At 37.3% G+C, this 20840-nt stretch overlaps 1 protein-coding gene and 1 long non-coding RNA gene across 2 annotated transcripts in view; both read left to right on the top strand.

Annotated features, from left to right (window-relative positions):
- Window positions 1-15490, top strand: part of LOC138402686 (uncharacterized) — a 35216-nt gene extending 19726 nt beyond the window's left edge. Inside the window, exon 2 of the long non-coding RNA XR_011237039.1 lies at window positions 14713-15490. This is a non-coding gene — a long non-coding RNA (uncharacterized lncRNA). The remainder of the gene's footprint in view (window positions 1-14712) is intronic.
- LOC117984450 (kinesin-like protein CG14535) overlaps window positions 1-20840 on the top strand; it is a 437285-nt gene that overhangs the window by 230888 nt on the left and 185557 nt on the right. The gene's annotated exons all lie outside the window — the stretch shown is intronic.

Genomic DNA, 20840 nt, shown 5'->3' with positions numbered 1-20840 from the left:
TTTTAAACTACTTGAAGCGGGGGATGCGGGACACGAGCTAAGTATACGAGCTAAGGAGGCAAGCTATACACACCTAGAGATTATCTTGGTGTCTCTTGCTTGCCAGGAGGCAAGTTAGAGACACCAAGCTCCTTAGCTCCTTAGCTCGCAAGTAGAGACGCGCGAGTGGTGTGGCTATGGGAAGCATGGCGCTCAAGCTCAGTCAATGACTTAGCGCACCTGCCTTAGCACGTGTCGTGCAGCTATCTCTCGCAAAGCGCATCTTCATAGCACATCTTACACACATAACCTCACACATAGCTCTGGGGAAAGGGGTTCGACGAAGCTAAGCGGGACCTCCCACTAATAAGACCACAGTGCTAATTACTACTGCGCCAGGGAGGTCATCACACATAAACACAACCTCGCTCACCGCTTAGCTGCATCGAACATTTCTGGTGGAAAAGCAGCCCATAAGTAGAATATCAAAATAGTAAATAGTGTGAAGCATAGATAATGGCGGTCGATGGCCCGCGGCTGTAAAAGTCAGGCGTTATAGCGGGGAAGATTAAACGCTGGTTTTAGTGCTAAAACAATATCCAGACCAAATGAAACGTGTTAACTCTTGCTAGCGCTCGGAACTGGCTACAAAATATAACTAGAAGTAGAAAAGGAGATAAGTAGAGGTAAATCTGCTTGTAACTACTTGATACACCTTGTAGCATTTAATTTTGTTTACTAACTATCTTATTCCTGCGACTTTGCCCGCGTGGACTACACAAATTTCAAGCCCCTACGTTAGTACTATTAAATTCTGTGCCCCTATGGCGAAGCCAAGTGCCCTGCACTTATAGTTGAGGGATTTCTCGGCCAATAAAATAGTGCACTGTATTACTCGTTATATTTGAGGGTGACTGACTGACTGACTGATCTATCAAAGCACAGCTCAAACTACTGGACGGACCGGGCTGAAAATTGGCATGCCGATAGCTATTATGACGTAGGCATCCGCTAAGAAGTGGCGTGTGGAAGTCCCTACAACTACAAGAGACCTATGTCCAGCAATGGACGTCTATTGGTTGATGATGATGATGATCCGCTAAGAAAGGATTTTTGAAAATTCAACCCCCACCTCTTTCTAAATTCCACCCGAGCGAAGCCGGGGCGGCTCAGCTAGTCATCACATAAAATGTCACAACAAAGTAAAGTACCTATAATATAACCGACAACTAATAAACTACTAAAAAACCGGCCAAGTGCGAGTCAGGCTCGCGCAATGAGGGTTCCATACTACAGTCGTATTTTTCGACATTTTGGACGATAATTCAAAAACTATGATGCATAAAAATAAATAAAAATCTGTTTTAGAATGTACAGGTGAAGACCTTTCATATGATACCCCACTTGATATAGTCACTCACTTCGAAAGTTGAAAATACTAATTATTAGTTCATGACCACAATTTTTTTTTGTGTGATCTAACCCTAAATTAACGGTTTTCAGATTTTTCCCCAAATGTCAGCTATAAGATCAACCTACCTGCCAAATTTCATGATTCTAGGTCAACGGGAAGTACCCTGTAGACCCTTGACAGACAGACGGACAGACAGACAGACAGACAGACAGACAGACAACAAAGTGATCCTATAAGGGTTCCGTTTTTCCTTTTGAGGAACGGAACCCTAAAAATTAATAGGTACGAAACTACAAACCATTAAAAGACTTCCGTGTTACACTTTTTACGAGTGAAACACAAAGTAACAGACAAAGTGCGCCCAGTAACTGTACCCGTAGAAATTAACTTTGAATTAACGTCCCGATAAATCATAGCACTAAAAGAATAACTTTGTCGGCCTGTTCGGGAGTTATTGCGTTTTAATTTGAAACAGACGGATCGACGAACGTTGCACCCTAATTTCATTGCGGGCATTTAAAATGGCGGCTTTGAAATTAAATTTAATGATGTAAATTTTTGTGGGCAATGCGTTTTGTTCAACATTGTGTTCATATCAACATTATCAACCGACTAGCTGATGGACGCGACTTCGTCCGCGTGGAATTAGGTTTTTTAAAAATCCCGTGGGAACTCTTTGATTTTTCGGTTTTTTTATTTATTTATCTCTACATAGTATAAAATAAAGTCGCTTCCCGCTGTCTGTTTGTATGAACGCGTAGATCTTTTTAACTACGCAACGGATCTTAATGCGGTTTTCACCAATAGATAGAGTGATTCAAGAGGATAGTGTATAGCAATAGTTTAATTCTCAAAAAAATAGAGATCCCTAGAGAAATAGAAATAATGTGAATTAGGTCGGAAAAAATTCTCTCATTTGAGTTTCCGAGGCAATGACACCTCAATGGCACCACATTAGTATCTACATTGCCCCCATGCGAAGCCGGGGCGGGTCGCTAGTTTAATATAATGCACACGTAAAAGCCTAAATAGCGTAATAGTAATAGATAAAAAGCCGTATTTTATTTAAAAATCCCGTTGGAACTATTTGATTTTCCGGGATAAAAGTTAGCCTATGTCACTCTCCAGGTCTTTATCTATACCCATGCAAAAATCACGTCAATCCGTTGCGACGTGATTGAAGGACAAACAAACACACTTTCGCATTTATAATAAGGGTACTGATATACGTCCACTGCTGGACAAAAGTCTCATGTAGGAACGTCCGCACGCCATGGTCTTGCGCCGCCTGAATCCAGCGGCTCCCTGCGATTCGTCATATGTCGTCCGTCCACCTAGTGGGGGGTCTTCCAACGCTGCGCCTTCCGATGCGAGGTCGGCATTCCAGCACCTTGAGACCCCCTCCTCTATCGGTTTTTCGAGCATTGTGTTACTATTAACTAGTTACATTTGCATTGACATAGAAGTCTCACTGATCCTTAATCCATTAATGGGACTGTCGTTTTAGATAGGTAAATGTAAATGAAATGTAATGAAATTGTAAATCAATAAAAGTGTCAGGCTCGCGCAACGAGGGTTCCGTACAACAGTCGTATTTTTTCGACATTTTGCACGATAATTTAAAAACTATGATGAATAAAAATCTTTTTTAGAATACACAGGTAAAACCCTCTCATATAATACCCCACTTGATATAGTTATCTTACTTCGAAAATTGAAAATACTAATTTTTAGTTCATGACCACAATTTAATTTTTTTTGTGTGATATAAACACAAATTCACGGTTTTCAGATTTTTCCCCTAATGTCTGCTATAAGACCTACATACCTGCCAAATTTCATGATTCTAGGTCAACGGAAAGTATCCTGTAGGTTTCTTGACAGACTGACAGACAGACATACAGAGAGACAGACAACAAAGTGATCCTATAAGGGTTCCGTTTTTCCTTTTGAGGTACGGAACCCTAAAAATGATGAGTTCCGAAATATCATCATCATAAAACATCGCAACGGAAAAGCATAATAAATAGCAGCACTTTTAATCCCTTTATCCCATTCATCAACTAAAATGAATAAAAATATTAACGAGACATGTTATTTTATATACCTGGCTCTTCATTAGCCTCTACTTAACCCGCACGTACGTCCCTAAACGTGATAAAATACTTTTAATGAAGCATTTTCAAGGGAATAAACCCCGCACGGATGCGCAAACAGTATGGGATAATGAGGTACCAAAGACTTTTTGTTCTCTAAAACAATACACGCAAATGACATGGTTATGTTGAATTATAACTTACTAGCTGATCAGCGCGGCTTCGCCCGCGTAGATTTAGGTTTTTAAAGATCCCGTATAGCCTATGTCACTCAGGAATAATGTAGCTTTCTATTGGTGAAAGAATTATTAAATCGGTTCAGTAGTTCCAAAGATTACCCCCTACAAACAAACTTAACGACATTACCTCTTTATATAATAGTATAGAAGTATAGATAGATATAGACTAGCTGACTAGCTGATACCCGTGACTTCGTACGATGGATTTGATACGTGATTGAAGGACAAATCAACAAACAAACTTTCGCATTAATAATATGGGTAAGTAAGTATTGATAAGTAAGGGTTTTTTTTTTAATTTATTATAGGTATACGCTTGACCACAATCACACCTGATGCGAAGTGATGATGTGGCCTAGTGGTAGGTATTATGATGCAGTTATTATTAATCAAGTGCATTATCATGCAGTTGGCTGAAAAAGTTATGATTGTATTTGTTATATAGTCACTAAATGAAATGAAGCTTTTCAATAGATTGCATTGCAACAGATTGCATTCTATCGGTTTTTAAGTTGAGGAATGTTATAGGCTAGAGATGCGAAAACTTATGTCAGCTGATCTTGCTGATAATATCTCAGTACAAAATAGATGATGCCTTCGTAAACGTGGACTAGGTTTTGGAACAGATTGGATTACACAAAGCTAACTGACAGGAAAGGCACAAAAAGCATACCCGGGATGCAAGCTAATTCTGTACTAAATTTTGATTAAGCGAATAGGCCGTGAGAAGCTTACAGACATACAGATAGATTTAGTATAGATAAGTATTTTCAAGAAACCCCTCGATATAATTGATGGAAAGAAGCTACGACCCTAAGCAATGAGGGCGACGCGAGAGAGCTTATTTCACACCTACATAAAAGGTAGGTAACGCAGGTATTGTTACATCCAGTTAAAAATTATTCTATTGTCTCATATAATTTATAGTGAGGCACCAACTGCAAGAACTTTCGAACGATTGTGAACTCCCCTATTTTATAGAAGTATGAAAAGCTCTTAATTTAAGCTGACCCGTTTGAATCGGCAGCTTTATAAAACTTTTTCACACCAAAAACGTTATCGAGCGGCTTTCAAAATCCTGCATCATTTGCAGTTTCAATTTGAAAGGGCTTAAAATTCACAATAAAGGCATATTAACGAAGCCACCACGGCCCGTATTTTGGGAGCGCATAGCTCGCGGCGCGAGCACTTTCAAATTTATCGAGTTTTCGTGTTTCCCTACACTAGTGATGTAGGTAGGTACTACGCATTGTCTATGGCCATGATATAATTTACATTTTTTTACCAAATCTATCTTAGCCATAAATAAATCTGAATCGCCGAAATTCATCTACGCGTATAACTTCCGAACGACTGCAACTAATTGGTTAATTCTTTTTTTGTTGTGTTTACAATTATTATCAGAACAAGGTTTGTATGAAAGAAATTTATTGGAAAATCCATGGGAAAAGACAGTTCCCGCGGGAGGCGGACGAAGCCGCGGGATGTACGCTATATGCCAATTCTTAAAGGGAAGCCGATAGGAATCGTGTTTTATTGGCTCTCCGCCGCTGCAACATAGGCAAAGCTCATACCTATACATACGTATTTTACGACAAATTCGTAGTTTGTGTTGCGAATGCGCGTAGTGGGACAGACTACTTACAAAGTGAAGATTTATTGATATGGAAAATATCCTAGGTGCAAGCTGTCTCTGTGAAACTCTAGAACTAGACCAATGGTAACAGAGAGACAGGCAGACCAATTTTCGCATTTATGAAATTACAGTACTGGTAATTCTATGTGGATCTACTTAGGTTTTAGGGCTTATAAATATCATGTTTAACTCTGTTAGTCGTTCGTAAAAATAAATAAAATAGAAATACATATATTTTATTTGATTTGTTTTTTAGATTTCACCAATGGAAATCGTTAGAAATCATAATTCGAAATTCAAATCCTAGGAAAATAAAATGAAACTCTTCAAGCTTGTCAAAAGCTTTCATGCAGGCTATCTGGAATTTATTTTTGTGTTTTACCTACACTTCAAGGAAATTACTAAAAATATCTGGAATTTAAATAGGAAATAATCGGTAACATTTTGGCCGCACTATTCCCTACAGAACATTGTATTTTGCATCCCTTTCATGATGTCGAATAGCCATCTACGCTTATGTGGCAATGGCACCTATTGTTATAACTATAGGTGTTGCGAAATTAAAACTATAATAATGTAAATTGGAAAATAAAATGCTACTCGGCAAACTCATTTTATATGAAATATTTTTTTATAGAATAATGGTTCCATTATCAAAGAAGTCACTGCCGCCTAATCGTGCAGTTTTGTCATTGAAACTACGTTCTCTCACAAAACAGCGTGCTGGACTTGGCATAGTTCTTGCATTTCACGAGGGCGAGTGGCTCATGCTTGTGTTTAAGTCGTATCGGTATAAGTACCTAAGGTACACTAAGAGCGCTTGCTCGCGACTGATTGGTCCGACATGCACGCACACTTACGCAATGTCCATGTAAACGGCGTAACCACATGTAAAGTTCACTAACCTTTGTGAACTGCAAGAACTGTAATATTGGTTACAGGCAATACTTACATAGACTTCTATCGATTGAAGTTTTACATCTATCCCTCAGTCAGCAAAAAGGTCACAGTCTGACCTTGCGTCTCGTTAGCTCGGCAAATCAATTCGATTACCTAACGATGTAGACAGACATGTTTAACATGTACCGAGCAGTTTTCACTTTATGCACACAGCTATTCATTGATTTTATTCACTTTTAGTAGGTTTTAAATTGGTTCTCTTAACAAACATATTTTATTAGCTTCGCAAATAAAATATTTTTCTCCTTTTTAGTTTGATTAGTAGCTTTTTGTTGTGTCCAGAGAAATAGCATTTATGAGGTCATTGAAACAACAATAAAATCTAAAAACTAATTCGTTTAAATTGATCGGCGAAATAGCTCTACACAAAAAGGTATCTGTGAAGTCAAAGAAACTTCGAGCAAGTTCTGCATCCGTTAGCAAACAAGTCACAGTTGTATTCCAATGCGATTTTGATTAAGTACCTCGAAAAAATAAAAATATTAGAGAATTTTTGTTGTGCCTACAGAAGTGTTACATTTATTCTATGAAATCATTAAAATTACATGTCAATCCAAAGACCTAACTTGTTTAAATTAAATAACCGCCAAAATAGCTCTAAACAATGAAGACCGTATCTATGAAGTTTACTTCTTTTTTTCATTATACCCAAAACAACAACAAAATCCCCAAAAACCTTTAAATCTCACGTTTACATTGATCGCTAAAATAGCTCTACACAAAGAAGATATCTATGAAGTCATTGAAACTACGGGCTACTATGAAGGTAAATGAAGTCATTGAAACTACGAACAAGTTCTGCATCTATCGCTCCATTAGCAAACAAGTCACAGTCGTCTGACCGTGCGGGCTTGTTAAGGCGGCAAACGAATTTGATTACCTAACGATGTATACAGACACACAGCGGCTGTGTTTGTCCTGTACCGAACACTCTCCACTTTATGCACAATCATTATTGAGCCTTTGGGAATGCTGAAGCTTTTTTTGATGGCTTTCGTTTGATTACAACCATGCCTGAAGAATGCGATGAAGTCTAGGTTGGAAAGCGCTTGTCTTAGTTTTATTTACTCCAGTTTTAGTTGGTTGTACATATGTACTTAGTTGATTTAGATTTCTTTTAGATTTCCTATTCTAGTAAGAAAGTTATACCAATGCATGTTCCTGTAGGATAGCTTGTGTAACTTATGCTACGTCGTCGTGACTCTACCGCAAGTTCGGAAAGCCGTTTCTACTGAGAGGAGTCAGCCAGAATCTATAGTTACTCTTAGGCTGAGAGCTATAGACCGTAATTTGACTTAGCTCAGACTTAAGTTTCTGTTAAAACGAGACAAATTTATGCCAGCGATATAATGCTGTTTCGTTTAACAATGTCTTAAGTCTACGCAAATTAGTTTATTACTATTAGTTTATAGTTTATTCCGCTTTAAATTATTTTAAGTCTATTAACTTGATGTAGATGTAGCTATTTGCTCCTTCGCACGTAAACTAATTCATTTTAATAGCTCATAATTCGCAGCATAATAAACTTAGCTTAGAACGTGAAAGTGTTGAGAGAGCATACAGCTTGAAAGTTTATGAGCTAATATGTTATATTTATAGTGATGTAATTTCTACTTGCTGCTATGAACATAAACTAGAGGTATTATTGTATATAAAATTTAACAAGAGTTGTCTGTTACAAGATTTAAAGGGCTATAGACACTAAAGTAAGTAATAGTTATCTAAATACAAAAAGAAAAGGTGACTGACTGACTGACTGACGGACTGGCTGACTGACTGACTGATCTATCAACGCACAGCTCAAACTATTGGACGGATCGGGCTGAAATTTGGGATGCAGATAGCTATTATGACGTAAACATCCGCTAGGATTTTTGAAAATTCAACCCCTAAGGGGGTGAAATAGGAGTTTGAAATTTATGTATTTCCCGCGGACGAAGTCGCGAGCATAAGCTAGTAATAATTAATCACTTCGACGAAAAAATAATGGATAAAAATACTTGAAAGTACCTAGGTAATCTTTTCCAATTATGCTATTTACTTCTGCTAATACGAGAATTTTAAGTAAGTAAAATAAAATAAATTAAAATAAACATAGACGTATTCCAAAACGTATTTTTATTTGTAATTTCGTATATAGTCGATCTTAATCGGAATATCATTTGTTGAATAAAAAAATCAGGCATCATCAGAAGCAGATTCGTCATTTGTATTATATCAATTGAATGTCACAAACAAAAGAAACAAAACAAAGACTTTACGTGTACTTATTTTAACACCCTATTAATCGGAAATGAAAAAAAACGAATTTCCTGTGAAAAATGAGTGTTCCAAATGACAACCATTGTCACTCTCTTGCCTCATTAGTAATAAAAGAAAAACAATAACTCTCTCTCCAGTACATATACACCTGTACAAACATAACCGATCACTCGGCAAACTACCTTCAAGACTTTATTGCCTAGAAAATAATAGCTTTAATAGCGCAACTTTTGTTAAATTACAAGAAAATAATGCTTGCAATTCTTCATACATGCGTCGCTAGAATAGTACTGCGGGCTGTTTCTTTATGAGCATTGTGACTTTAATACGGTTTGAATGGCATTGTTCTTGCTATCCAAAGGATTGCAGGTGTAAAGGTATTGTTAGGAAAATACATATTAAATTTCCCTCTTTGCAGAAGCAAATTATTTTTAAGACAAATACTAGGAATGAATATGCGAAAATTTAATATGGTAGTAGAAGAAGTTTTTTGGTCTAATAATCTGGGAAATCTCATTTGGCATCGTCTTCCTAAATATTTTTAGTGTCGTGATCCATGTCACAAAATCACCTTTTCCGTGAAATTTCACCATTTCAAATTATCCGTGGCATTTAGAAGAGCAAAGTGTACAGGTGTTTTGAATGTGGTTCTAATTTGATCGAAATGGAAGATCCATGCCTGTGGCCAGCAATTTTATTCAGATTTTCAGTGTGGGTCTGGAAGACGGCGGGGCATTTTGAGCATCCTTTAAACCAACATGACATCTCTGCTGGTGCTGGTAAAGGCATGAAAGCACCATAAAAAGCAAACCAAATTAAATTCCATCCACTATTTAGAGACAAAAAATTAAAAATTTAGAAAACTTATCTGTTCTCTTTTTAATACGAAAGCAAGCTATCCTATGTTGTCAAAGGTTAACTGATGACAAGCTTTTGATTGGGTAGTATTTACTTATTTTCCTGAATTTGTGAGTAAAAACAACTTATGTGATAGTTGTGAATCCTGGAGATTGATATCAGAATTTAAACTATTGCTGTGCAAAATTGTTTAATAAAAACTGCCATACCCCTGCCATATTAGCTCGCTTCTATCTTAGACTGCATCATAACTTACCACCAGGTGAGATTGTAGTCAAGGGCTAACTTGTATCTGAATTTAAAAAAAAATTACTTAATAATATGTTCTGCAGTGCAGTAGTTTATCATTGAAAGTGTTACAAGCATAAATATAAAAACAGTGAATTCGTGTCCAATGTAAAGATCCAAAGAATTAAAACTTTACCCTTTTCCACAAAGTTGATACAAAATTTGCAAACAGAACATGTAATGGAAGTACAAAATGAGAGTCTAGTATCTACTCCATTCCCGAAAATGATGATAGCGCTAAAACACTTGAAGCAGTAGACAATAAAAGCAACTGAGGTTTGATGACTTTTCACGACATTTACCAGGCGGTAACAACCATCGGAAACATCGCACTGTAAAAAAATAATCCATACACACAAATTTCTACCCTGCAGCTATCGTTATAAGATTTATTATTGCTTGTGTGATAATTCCAAGTAAGTTCTAGGGTATTTTACATGTTGTTCAGGGTACGTAAATCTGTTGACCTAAATCACGGTTCGTGTCAGATTGATTGGGAGATAAACCGAGAAGACACGTATTACATGTTTCCTCGAAATTGATAACTACTGTATTGGTTTCACTCCAAGACATCGGATTTGACGTAATAAGCTCTCTGATTGACGTTGGGAGTTGGGTCCCTTTTATGTAATGGTTTAATTTAAACTTTCACAAAGCTTTCACAATTGAAATTGGTATTGTTATTTTTGATTGTAGCTTGCTACTTCTTAGTCTTTTTGATTATAGACTAGCTGACCCGCGCCGGCTTCAATCGGGTGGAATTTAGAGAATCGAGGTGGGGGTTGAATTTCCAAAAATCCTGAAATACGTAATTCTTCATTTGTGACCGAAAACTCAAATACTAATTTTCGTGCAAATAACTTGAAAAATGATGGACTTTCGTACAAACTTTCATCCCCTGTTTAACCGCCTTGGTAGTAGAACTTTCAAAAATCGTGAAATACGTATTTTTATTATTTTTAACCGAAAGCTTAAAACCAATTATTTTCATCGATGTAACTTAAAAATGACGGACTTTCATACAAACTTCCATCCCTTAATTGCATTCCTACTCTTTACAAAGAATAATTTCATGTCTCTAGGACCAGCGGTTTAGGCTGTGTGTTGATTTTATAAGTCAGTCAGTCAGTCGGTCAGGACTTTGAATCAGTATCCTTATTATTATAAATGCGAAAGTGTGTTTGTTTGTTGGTTTGTTGGTTTATTGGTTTGTTGGTTTGTCCTTCAATCAGATCGCAACGGGGTAACGGATTGACGTGACTTTTTGCATGGGTATAGTCAAAGACCTGTAGGCTACTTTTATCCAAGAAAACCAAAGAGTTCCCACGGGATAGTTAAAAACCTAAATCCACGCGTACCAAGTCGTGGGCATCAGCTAGTCGATGATAAAAATAGCAGACTGATTCTTGAAGATCGATATAAATGAAACGGCTAAGTACTACTTATTAACGCAAATTGACTGTACGTAAAATTTATCACCACTTCAATCTTGTAATTGAACAGTTCACTTTAAAGATGGCCTCTATTTCAAGAACATTTAACGTCACACTAAACTCGGTTACCAACCGCTCGGTAGAAGCGAACGTAAATAAAATGGCGTTGCTTAAAACGTTTTTTTCTACCAGAAGCTGTTGGGCATCGCACACACGATACTTTTTGATAGTTTCAGCATCAGTGACTGACGATTTAATCGCTTTCAGAAGCTGCAAGTTCTTAGTCCGTACTTAGTGCATTCGAACGTTAGAGTCAGCGCAAGAAGACGAAGTACTGTGGAGTCTAGTCTTTTAATGGTACTGATTCTGAGCACAACCTAATTTTAGAGCCCGGCGACAAAACTATCGAAACTACACACTTGCTTCCCGCTGATCGCCAACTCGTTTAAGTTTCTAGTTCTGCTCGTTTCTCATTCATCGTCGGCGGTCGGACCACTGCCTTACTGCAAAGTGCAATTGTCGTAATCTCCAATGCCAAAAGTATCGTGTGTGCGTATAACCTATTTTTCCAATCGCAAGCTGTTTAAGGAATCGCGGCACTCGTCGTAAATCTCTATAATAGACATCGTATGTTGAGGAGCGTTTGTTTTCGGGAAGACCACCGGCACACGTACGCTAATAATAGCCTTCAATAAAGTTATCCGTACAATGTTGCTTATAAATTTCTCGTGCCATCTCTTAAAATAGATTGGTATTACATTTTTCTTGGTAAAGGAACATGATCCCTTGTCGGAGAGCTTCGAGCACGAACCTATCTTCAAAATATAATAACATGATAAATATTTTGCAGATTAGTTTTGTCTCTGAATTCAATTAAATAAAACATTCTTTTAGGAAGTTAGAGTTGAGTGCCCGGGATCGAATCCCCGAATTCTGACGTCCACGAGGATTTCAGGGAATGTCAATGGTTTTCGCGTTGGTCTGATACATGTTGCAGTAAGTATTCTGGTATAGTTTATGCATTTCACAAAGACGAGTGGCTCATGCTTGTGTTTAAGTCGTATCGATATAAGTAAGGTACCTACACTAAGGCTGAGATCTATAGGGCGCACTTTGACTTTGCTCAGACTTAAGATTGAGTTAAAACGAGACAGATTTATGTGGGAGATATACATCTGTCTCGTTTTAACTCTGACTTAAGTCTGAGCAAAGTCAGAGTGCGCTCTATAGATTTCACCGTAAATGTGTGCGTTTGTGAGCGCTTGCTCGCTTCTGATTGGTCCAACAAGCACGCTCACTTACGCAATGCCCAATGCCCATGTAAACGATGTAAGCACAAGTAAAGATCACTCGTCTTCGTGAATTCCATGAACTTTATCTCGTCAGTTTCCATAAGAGAATAATAATGCAGATTTGGAGAGAAAATGCCACATTTCCGAAAGGAGTTGAGGCCAGAGAGCTGCAATGTGTCCCATTATAAAATTCATGCTAATTGCGGAGGGCGAGGTGACGCCCCATTGACGGTGTCACCCAGTAATGGCTTTTAAGAAACGTAATAAATTATTCCGCGCTCGCCGCCGTCAGGTGACGTGGGGTGCAAAGCTGTGTGGTACAAGTATTAGTACAGTATAGCAAGATAATAAAGTAATCAAATCATACTAAGGCTGAGATCTATACAGCGCACTTTGACTTGTAGCTTGTAGCTTGTTTGATGGCAATGCCTTCTCGGGGCATACACTGCGTGCACAATCAGAAATTTTCGTGCGGAGAAATATATACCAGAGTAAAATTCTTGCCCTTCTTTTTTAAAATTCAGATACTAGTTAGCCCTTGACTGCAATCTCACCTGGTGGTACAGTCTAAGATGGAAGCGAATTAACCTGGAAGAGGTATGGCAGTTTTTATCAAACCCATACCCCTTTGGTCTGTACACGGCATCGTACCAGAATGCTAAATCGCTTGGTGGTACGGCTTTGCCAGTATGGTAGTAAATATCCACGGCCGAAGCCGACCAGACGAAGCCAATGTAGCCACTAACCTTCTGATGCCCTCTAGGCCTCTAATTAACCTTAGAATGAGTTGTTCCTTCCGCTACATCTTACCCTTACACCAAACACATCCGTCAGACTCGCGACGTGTTCTCTTATCGTTCCCGGAATTCATCTTTTACAGAGTATTTCACAAAAAAACATCTTATAGAGGGCGACTCTGTTTACTTTAATCATCGGGAGCGATTCACTATGGCAACGGTTGACATAGATACTTACTTAGTTTATTTTCAGCTTTATTTTGCACATTTTCCTTGTCGTTCTGTTGATTTTGTCACAGATCTTCAATTTTTCCGATATCAAGTTATGATCAACGTGAAACATTTCAAATTTACCTACGTAAATTGATTTTAAAAAATCGACAACACCTTGACCACATTTCCACCTGATGGGAAGTGATATGATGTGGCCTAAGATGAGACGCGTTTGCCTACAAGGTAGGTCCACTCTTGTTTTAAAGATACCCGGATTGGTTGGACCGGTTGTATTTATCACTCACATCTTTGAAGCATCCTCAGAGTGTAAATTACGTTTACGTAAATCTTTAATTACGTAATAAACCAAATAGATGTATCACTATACCCGTTATATACCCTCTTAATCCCACATTCCACCTAAATAATGCATATAAACACCGAGATTATCCGTTGCCAAAAGTTGCTAACAACAAAGAGACACGCGTCACACCATACCCTCCACAAGCCTAAAATACATTCTAATATCACCCTTATTATTTGTAACATATGAGCTATATTGTTTTTAGAGTACTCGCGGGATAGCATCAATCCTCGTTAATAATTAAGAGTGTCAAGTTGCGTGTATCACAGGGACAGGTAGAAAGGGATAAAGTGCTTATGGCTTTGTATACTTCATAATTCATTGAGTTGGAGCATAGCATAGAGCAGCAAATCTTTTAGATCACGCGTCAAAAAAATTGAAAATCGGTTAGTGGGTGGAATTTCCAAAAATCCTAAAACACCAATTTTACCTACCACCAAAATTTTAAGTTTGTACAGCGGCTTAGGTCGTGCTTTGATAGATCGGTTAGTCGGTTAGGACATAAGTATACTAAGCTTTTTATAATAAGCTTGAAACTAATAAAATATAAACAAATAATATAAAGTAAAAGAACTAAAGTTTACATTTTTGCTAGCTTTACGAGCATTTATAGTAATTTTGGTAAATGCTAAATAGGTGGCGCTACCAATTTTTTCACTCACGCTTGTTACAGTTATTTTTCAAGGCTGAATTAGATGGTGCTACCTACTTCACACGATCTTACCACGCGTTCTAGGATACAAAACAAATTAACTTAGTATCGAAATACAATACGGTTCGATCATGTGACACCTGGTATTTTATTTATACAATCAGTTTCGAAAGAGAGTTTCTTTTGCGGGATATTGCTACTCTAATAATGTAACAACTCTCTGGTATATTTTGTGACTGTCATATGTGTTATTAAAATCATTATGACAGATTGTTGGTGATTACACTAGCGGCACGCTATGATGGCCGGTTTGACACATTACAATAGTGATGTGGAATGTCAATTTATTCTCGAACAAAAAACAATTAAGTTTTGTTTTTGTACCTGATTAAATAGGTTTAATAAAACAAAAATGTATATGTTTATTTAATTTATTTGAACGAACTGAATATTTGAACGAAAATGAATATACATACTTTATATGCACACAAGAAACATATGAATACAAAAGATACCGAAAAAGGTGCCACAAAAGGCCATAATTAATCAGATTCGTCCATACTACTATTTTCACTGTCGTCACTGCTATCATCACATACATTAATAATTATATGTTCGTTTTCTATAATATTATCTATTTTCACATCTCTTTCATAATCTTCCCTTATTAATTTAACAGTTCTATTCACAACCTTTTCCCAGTCTCCTTTAGTCACATGTTCACAAGCTTCTTCTAATAATTTTAGCATTTTTTTTGTGGTAAATGGGGGTTCTGTATTGTGTCTTGCAGCATATCCCTTAATTTGAGCCCACACCAACTCAATCGCATTATACTCACAATGGTAAGGCGGTAACCGTATAACTCTGTGCCCATGTTCTAATGCTATTTCGTCAATGACGTATCGGATCTTGGTTGGTTTGTTTTCTTTTAAAAGACGTACTAATTCCGCTTTTAACATATTCATGTTTGCATCTACGCCATTTTTACGAAGCCATGCGACGATATCAGCTTTCTTTTGGGATTGGGCAGGTGGCTTGTCAATTTGCATCGAGTGGTATGGGGCGTTGTCCATAATTATAATAGATGGTTCAGGGAGGCTACACAACATTGAGGTAAACCATTCAGTAAACTTTTCTCCATTCATGTCTTCATGATAGTCTCCAGTGGTTTTTGACGCAAAAGCCATGAGAGAACCTTCGACAAACCCGTTGATGGTTCCGGCGTGACAAATTATAAGTCGCGATCCTTTTCCTACAGGAACTTTGGAAGTAGATGCTGCTGTGTCATCGTTCCAAGAACGGCCTACAGTATGGTTAGCATTAAGCCATGTTTCATCCAAGAACACAACATTTTGCCAATTTTTGATTTCTTTCACTTGCCGTAAAAAAGTATACCTTGCCATCGCTATATCAAATCTTTCCATCAATATTTTGCGTTTGTTACATTTTTTGTATCGAAATCCAATGGTCTTCAAAATCTTCGTTAAAGAACTTTCCCCACCGAAGAATAATCCAGCTTCCTTCAGTGAATGCACCAACTTTTTTCTTGTTGGATACTCCTTCTGTAAATAGTAGCCGTAAACATGTCTTCGGATAGCATCGGCATCAAAGCTATCGATGCCTACGACTGGTTTTGCTCGTTTTCTCTTTTTTGGTGTGTGAAGTTTATTTTCTTCTGTGCCAGTCTCGCCATATTTTTTTTTAGTTATCCGTCTAACAGTTCGTTGTCCAATATTAAGCGCATCAGCTACGCGTTCAACCACTGACGTTATAGGTAAAATTGGCCCTCCATTTTGAGCTTCACGATCGAAATAGTTACGAAGGCGTATTAGGAACTCACGTGTCTGACTATTTAGAACAGTTCTCTGCGTACGTTCGGTCATATCGACGAAATCCACAACAAAGGGCTTGAACAGAGTCCAAATTAACGAGCAAGGGTCAACAGTAATGCAGTATCAATATTTGAAATCCAAAGCCAGGTCAAAACTATATCACAATCGCATTGCACTGACAGTTTATACTTTTCGAAGCAACGTCAATTCGAAACTGCTTTGTTTTGCATTGAGCATTGACGCGAGTTTGCCGGAGGTAGTAGTTGTGCTAGCCAGCGATCCTATGTGACGATCGTATTAGATTCCATTTTTAAAAATTTATTGATATTTTTTTGCGATTTCAGAGGTTTGTCCACATAGTGAAAATTGTTCATATTCACAAGTACATTCACCCCTTAAATGGTGCAAACTGATTTTTCTACACTTGTATACATTTAAGAAATCAATTTAATAAATAAATTTTGAGTCCTAAACCTAAAACTACATTCGATAAAATTTATGAATCTCTGCACATCACTATCGTCAATAAAGTAATACAATTATTTCCTTCAAAGTCGTTATCAATTAATACGGAACTTCATGAGCGGACAAACGTCAAACCGGCCATCATAGCGTGCCGCTAGTTTAGTTATGCGAGAGTTAAACACTGTATGATAATAACAGCAACATTAATAATTTTTAATGAAACACAACAAATGTAAACTGATGATATACTTTATTTGGCAGTCACTTTACAGGAACTTAATGCATTCTATAATTGCTAGAAGTAAATGTAATGAGTTCATTAATTATTATTCATTAAAATTTAATATTTTCAGCACAGATTTTCAACAAAGAAAAATAGGTTAAAGTGACCTATTGCTTTACTGCAGTTATTGTCTGCCAATCCACACTTGGCCAGTGGTCTATCAGTCCGCACTTGGCCAACGTGGTGGACTATGGCCTAACATTTCTCATACTAAGAGGAGACCGTTTGTAGTGAGCCGGCTATGGGTTGATCATGATTGCTTTGCAGTGCTGTGGCGCGCTTGAATTATCTGTTGTTACCAGTCCTCTCGAATAGATATCTTCCTTGTGAACTTATAAGAGGGCATCTATCGTAGTCACTTGATCTGTCCATGTCCTAAGTGAACAAGGGGCCTATCGCCGGAATTTGACAGCTACAGTGTGACCTCTGATTGGCCAGCACTCTCACTATTGGCTGAAATGCATTGTTGCAGAAAGGAGAGACTGCAGCAATGATTGACGCAGCTTTTTCAATCGACTAACTGATGCCTTCTATACTTTTTTGAACAACTAGGTGTTCAGTATAGACATTGTCGCGTCTAGAAATGTGACCAAAGCAAGAAAGTAAGAATGCGAGCCTATAGCGCGAGACCTTTAGAAAATACGAAAGTCAAAATCAAATCCCCTTACGCCCTTAAAAATCAACTGTTCCCTTGACTAAGGGACTCAGCGTTTCTGAATGTGAAAAATCGACATTTAATAGGAGGCCGGCCATTTCGCAAATGGATGCGGCCCTTTCCGAGGAAGGGTGATGATTTACGTTCCAAACTTGGCGTTGCCTCGAAGGACCAAGGGCTGCTTTGCCTCTTTTTCAATGCGAAATCACCGCTTCTTGTGCCTTTTGATTAAAATGTTAGTTTAAAAGACGCTTTGGCTTTGATATAGCGAGTCACATAAAGATTTATGATTTTGTTGATTACACATGTACTTCAGTTTAGATGATTTCGAATTTTCATTCATAGACAGTGACTAAGCATTTATAACATTTTGATGTAATCGCCTACTTACTAGAAGCCAAGCGCTAGTCTATAAATTAAAAAAAAACCTTAGAATACACAGTTTTACTACAAACTACTCTTACTTACTACAAAAACTTTATTTACTATCCCACTAGAACTGTTCCATAAGTTTTTGTAATAATATAATAAAAACAAGACTACGGTAAGAAACAGCTTACAGTCTGTCTTAGAAATACTATTTATTACCGGAAGGCAAAGTGTTCCAAATACACCTTGCTGAAAGTAAATAGTCGTAAGTAGGTGTAAATAATGTAACTTTCCATAAGAAGTTATGGTCAATCTGCAAACGAGTTAGAAAACAGCGCGGTTCCCAAAGAAAGCTTCACGTCATGTCAAACAGCCTGTCACGTCTCCAGGAAGTAACGTACAGGAAGTCGAGGGAAACATTCAGTAATGTTGGTGCCAGTCAGTAGCGTTAGCGGAAGAAAATTTTCTCTCTCTCTGGTCATATATTTATTGCTGAGAATTGTTCCATCAATATACAAACCTCGAGTGTATTCATTTTTTCAACTGTTGGTGGCCAATTTTGAATATTTTAGAATTTGTACAAGTTGGACTGCAGTCCAAGCACTATAAGTGCGATTTTTCAAAGACAAAGCGTTGCATTATAGTCGAGAAAAAATACTATTATTAATGATAGTGTTTTTTATAAAGCAATAATATTATGTTATTTCTCGTTCAAAAAGCTGCATTGTAATTTCGGCCTTTGAAAGTAGTTTCGATAACTGCAAAGTATCGCTACTAGATGGCATTAACAGTCGCTTCAGTACTGAGTGAACATACATATCACAAATTTCGTCACTGGCAGCAAGCGAACCGTGGCTTAGCGGTCAGAGCGTCGGGCGCGATTCCAAGAGACGCAGGTTCAAATACTGCCGGTTCCGCAATTTTCGATATGTATTTAAAATTATTTAGAAATTTCCTTGAAGTGTGGGTAAAAACACTGATATAAAAATTATAAATCTCTATTTCATTCCCACAAGAAACAGTTGCAGTAATCACATAATGCACAAGTAAGAAAAGGATAAAGCCATTATATTTCTGTGCCGGTTTTTACAAGATCAGTCACAGGTATTTGTTCTGAGGTCAGTCATATATTGTGCCGTAGAAAGCAATGTAATTCTATGCTATTTGCTTTCCCTTTCGGTGACATGCTTGTTCATCTTCTTGAGGATATTAATTCTATGGGTATTAAAGATTCATGACCACTAAGCATACTTGTTAAATATTTTTTATGCTGATAATAAAATAAGAAAAAAGTTATCGAATTTATTGTGATTGGGGTACCGAATTAGGTAATAATTTGTATTTTTTTCACGCTGGCTCTTTTCACTTGGGTCACAAAACGTTGAAGTATTACATACGTGGCCATTTTGAGATTACCCACCGCCTGTGTACAGTACGACTTAATTTATTGCCCACGAAAGTGTTTGAATTGTTAATGTTTTACTTATACTTAGAGAGTTAAGGACGAGGACAATCGTATGGGTAACTGGACATTGGACATGTGCAAGTTTTTCGTCCACAATCAGTTTTACGTAATAAAAATATTCTTACCTGAGATCCTAAAAGCCTTTTTCAGGGTTCCGTACCGAAGGGTTGCCAGCTGGTGCCAAAACTAAACACGAGGGAGACTCAAATTGCGTTTCCACCACTATGTCAAAATAAATAAAATTGAATTTGTAGGTATAGTAATCAATAAAAGACGCTGCAGCTTAGCTGGATACATTAAGAGCGCTTTTAAATTTAAATAAAAACGCACGACTCGCGAATCAGTTCATCGACTAAAATTATATTATGGTATACATTGAACCAAAAGCTTAATTTGCTATAATCCGCTGAAACAAGTCGAATCTGTATGGTGCAACATGCAGCATGCGACATGCACGAATTATAATAGCAAATTAAGTTTTTGGTTCATTGTACTTATATCATGGATTGCATGCTTGTCAACTGTCAACGCACGTTGCGTTCCACATTAGCAGCCGTCCCCGTTCCATTGAGGGAACCAGCGTCAATCCATCAGGTCTCTTGCCATCATCCCGACTAATCCTTGCCCAAGCAAGAGCCCTTTTAATCGTATCTTTGTATCGTATTTTATATGAAAATTAATTTTATTACGATGAAAATAGGGACATAACTTTCTGTAACCCTTGTAGTTGCTCGAAAATCGCTATAAGAGCTTTAGCTTAGTTAGTAATCCAGTAGCGTCGTAATCTGGTGTATATACGAGACCGTTTTACCTATGTCTAGACTTGGGACTTAATTCTTAGACTTTTTCGTAACTTATTTATAATGCACGTCATAAAATATTTAAAGTGTGAGAAACAGTCTCGCTTGGTTGACTAATGGGCTGCACGAGCCGTACAAATAATTTAGATATTATTCTGCGCAGTACTTTGAACTTTAATGTTACTACATATTATATTATATGCGACTATTTCTTTTAATTATTTCTTTATTAATTTATTATAGGTAATTATTATGTGACATGTGATATTATTTTCAATGTAAGTTATAGTTAAGTCAATTTTTGAACTTTAGAAATGTTTAAATATTATTATGAACTCAAGTGAGTAAATATCTGCATGCCATTGCGTGGCAAATGTAGTGATACTATTCAAGTGAATTATAAAACATCTTTGTTCAAAATAATACTTAATAATGAAATGAACGGCTCGTATATTGGCCGATATCCCCGAAGATTGTACAATAGGTAATTCCATAGCTAATTTCCTAATGGCGTTCCCGCGGGAGTCTTCCGAGGAGTGGAAACATAG

Source organism: Maniola hyperantus, chromosome 8, assembly GCF_902806685.2.
Source record: "Maniola hyperantus chromosome 8, iAphHyp1.2, whole genome shotgun sequence".
NCBI lineage: Eukaryota > Metazoa > Arthropoda > Insecta > Lepidoptera > Nymphalidae > Maniola > Maniola hyperantus.
The sequence above is the reverse complement of the archived record's forward strand: the minus strand, read 5'-3'. Positions and strand labels throughout refer to the sequence as shown.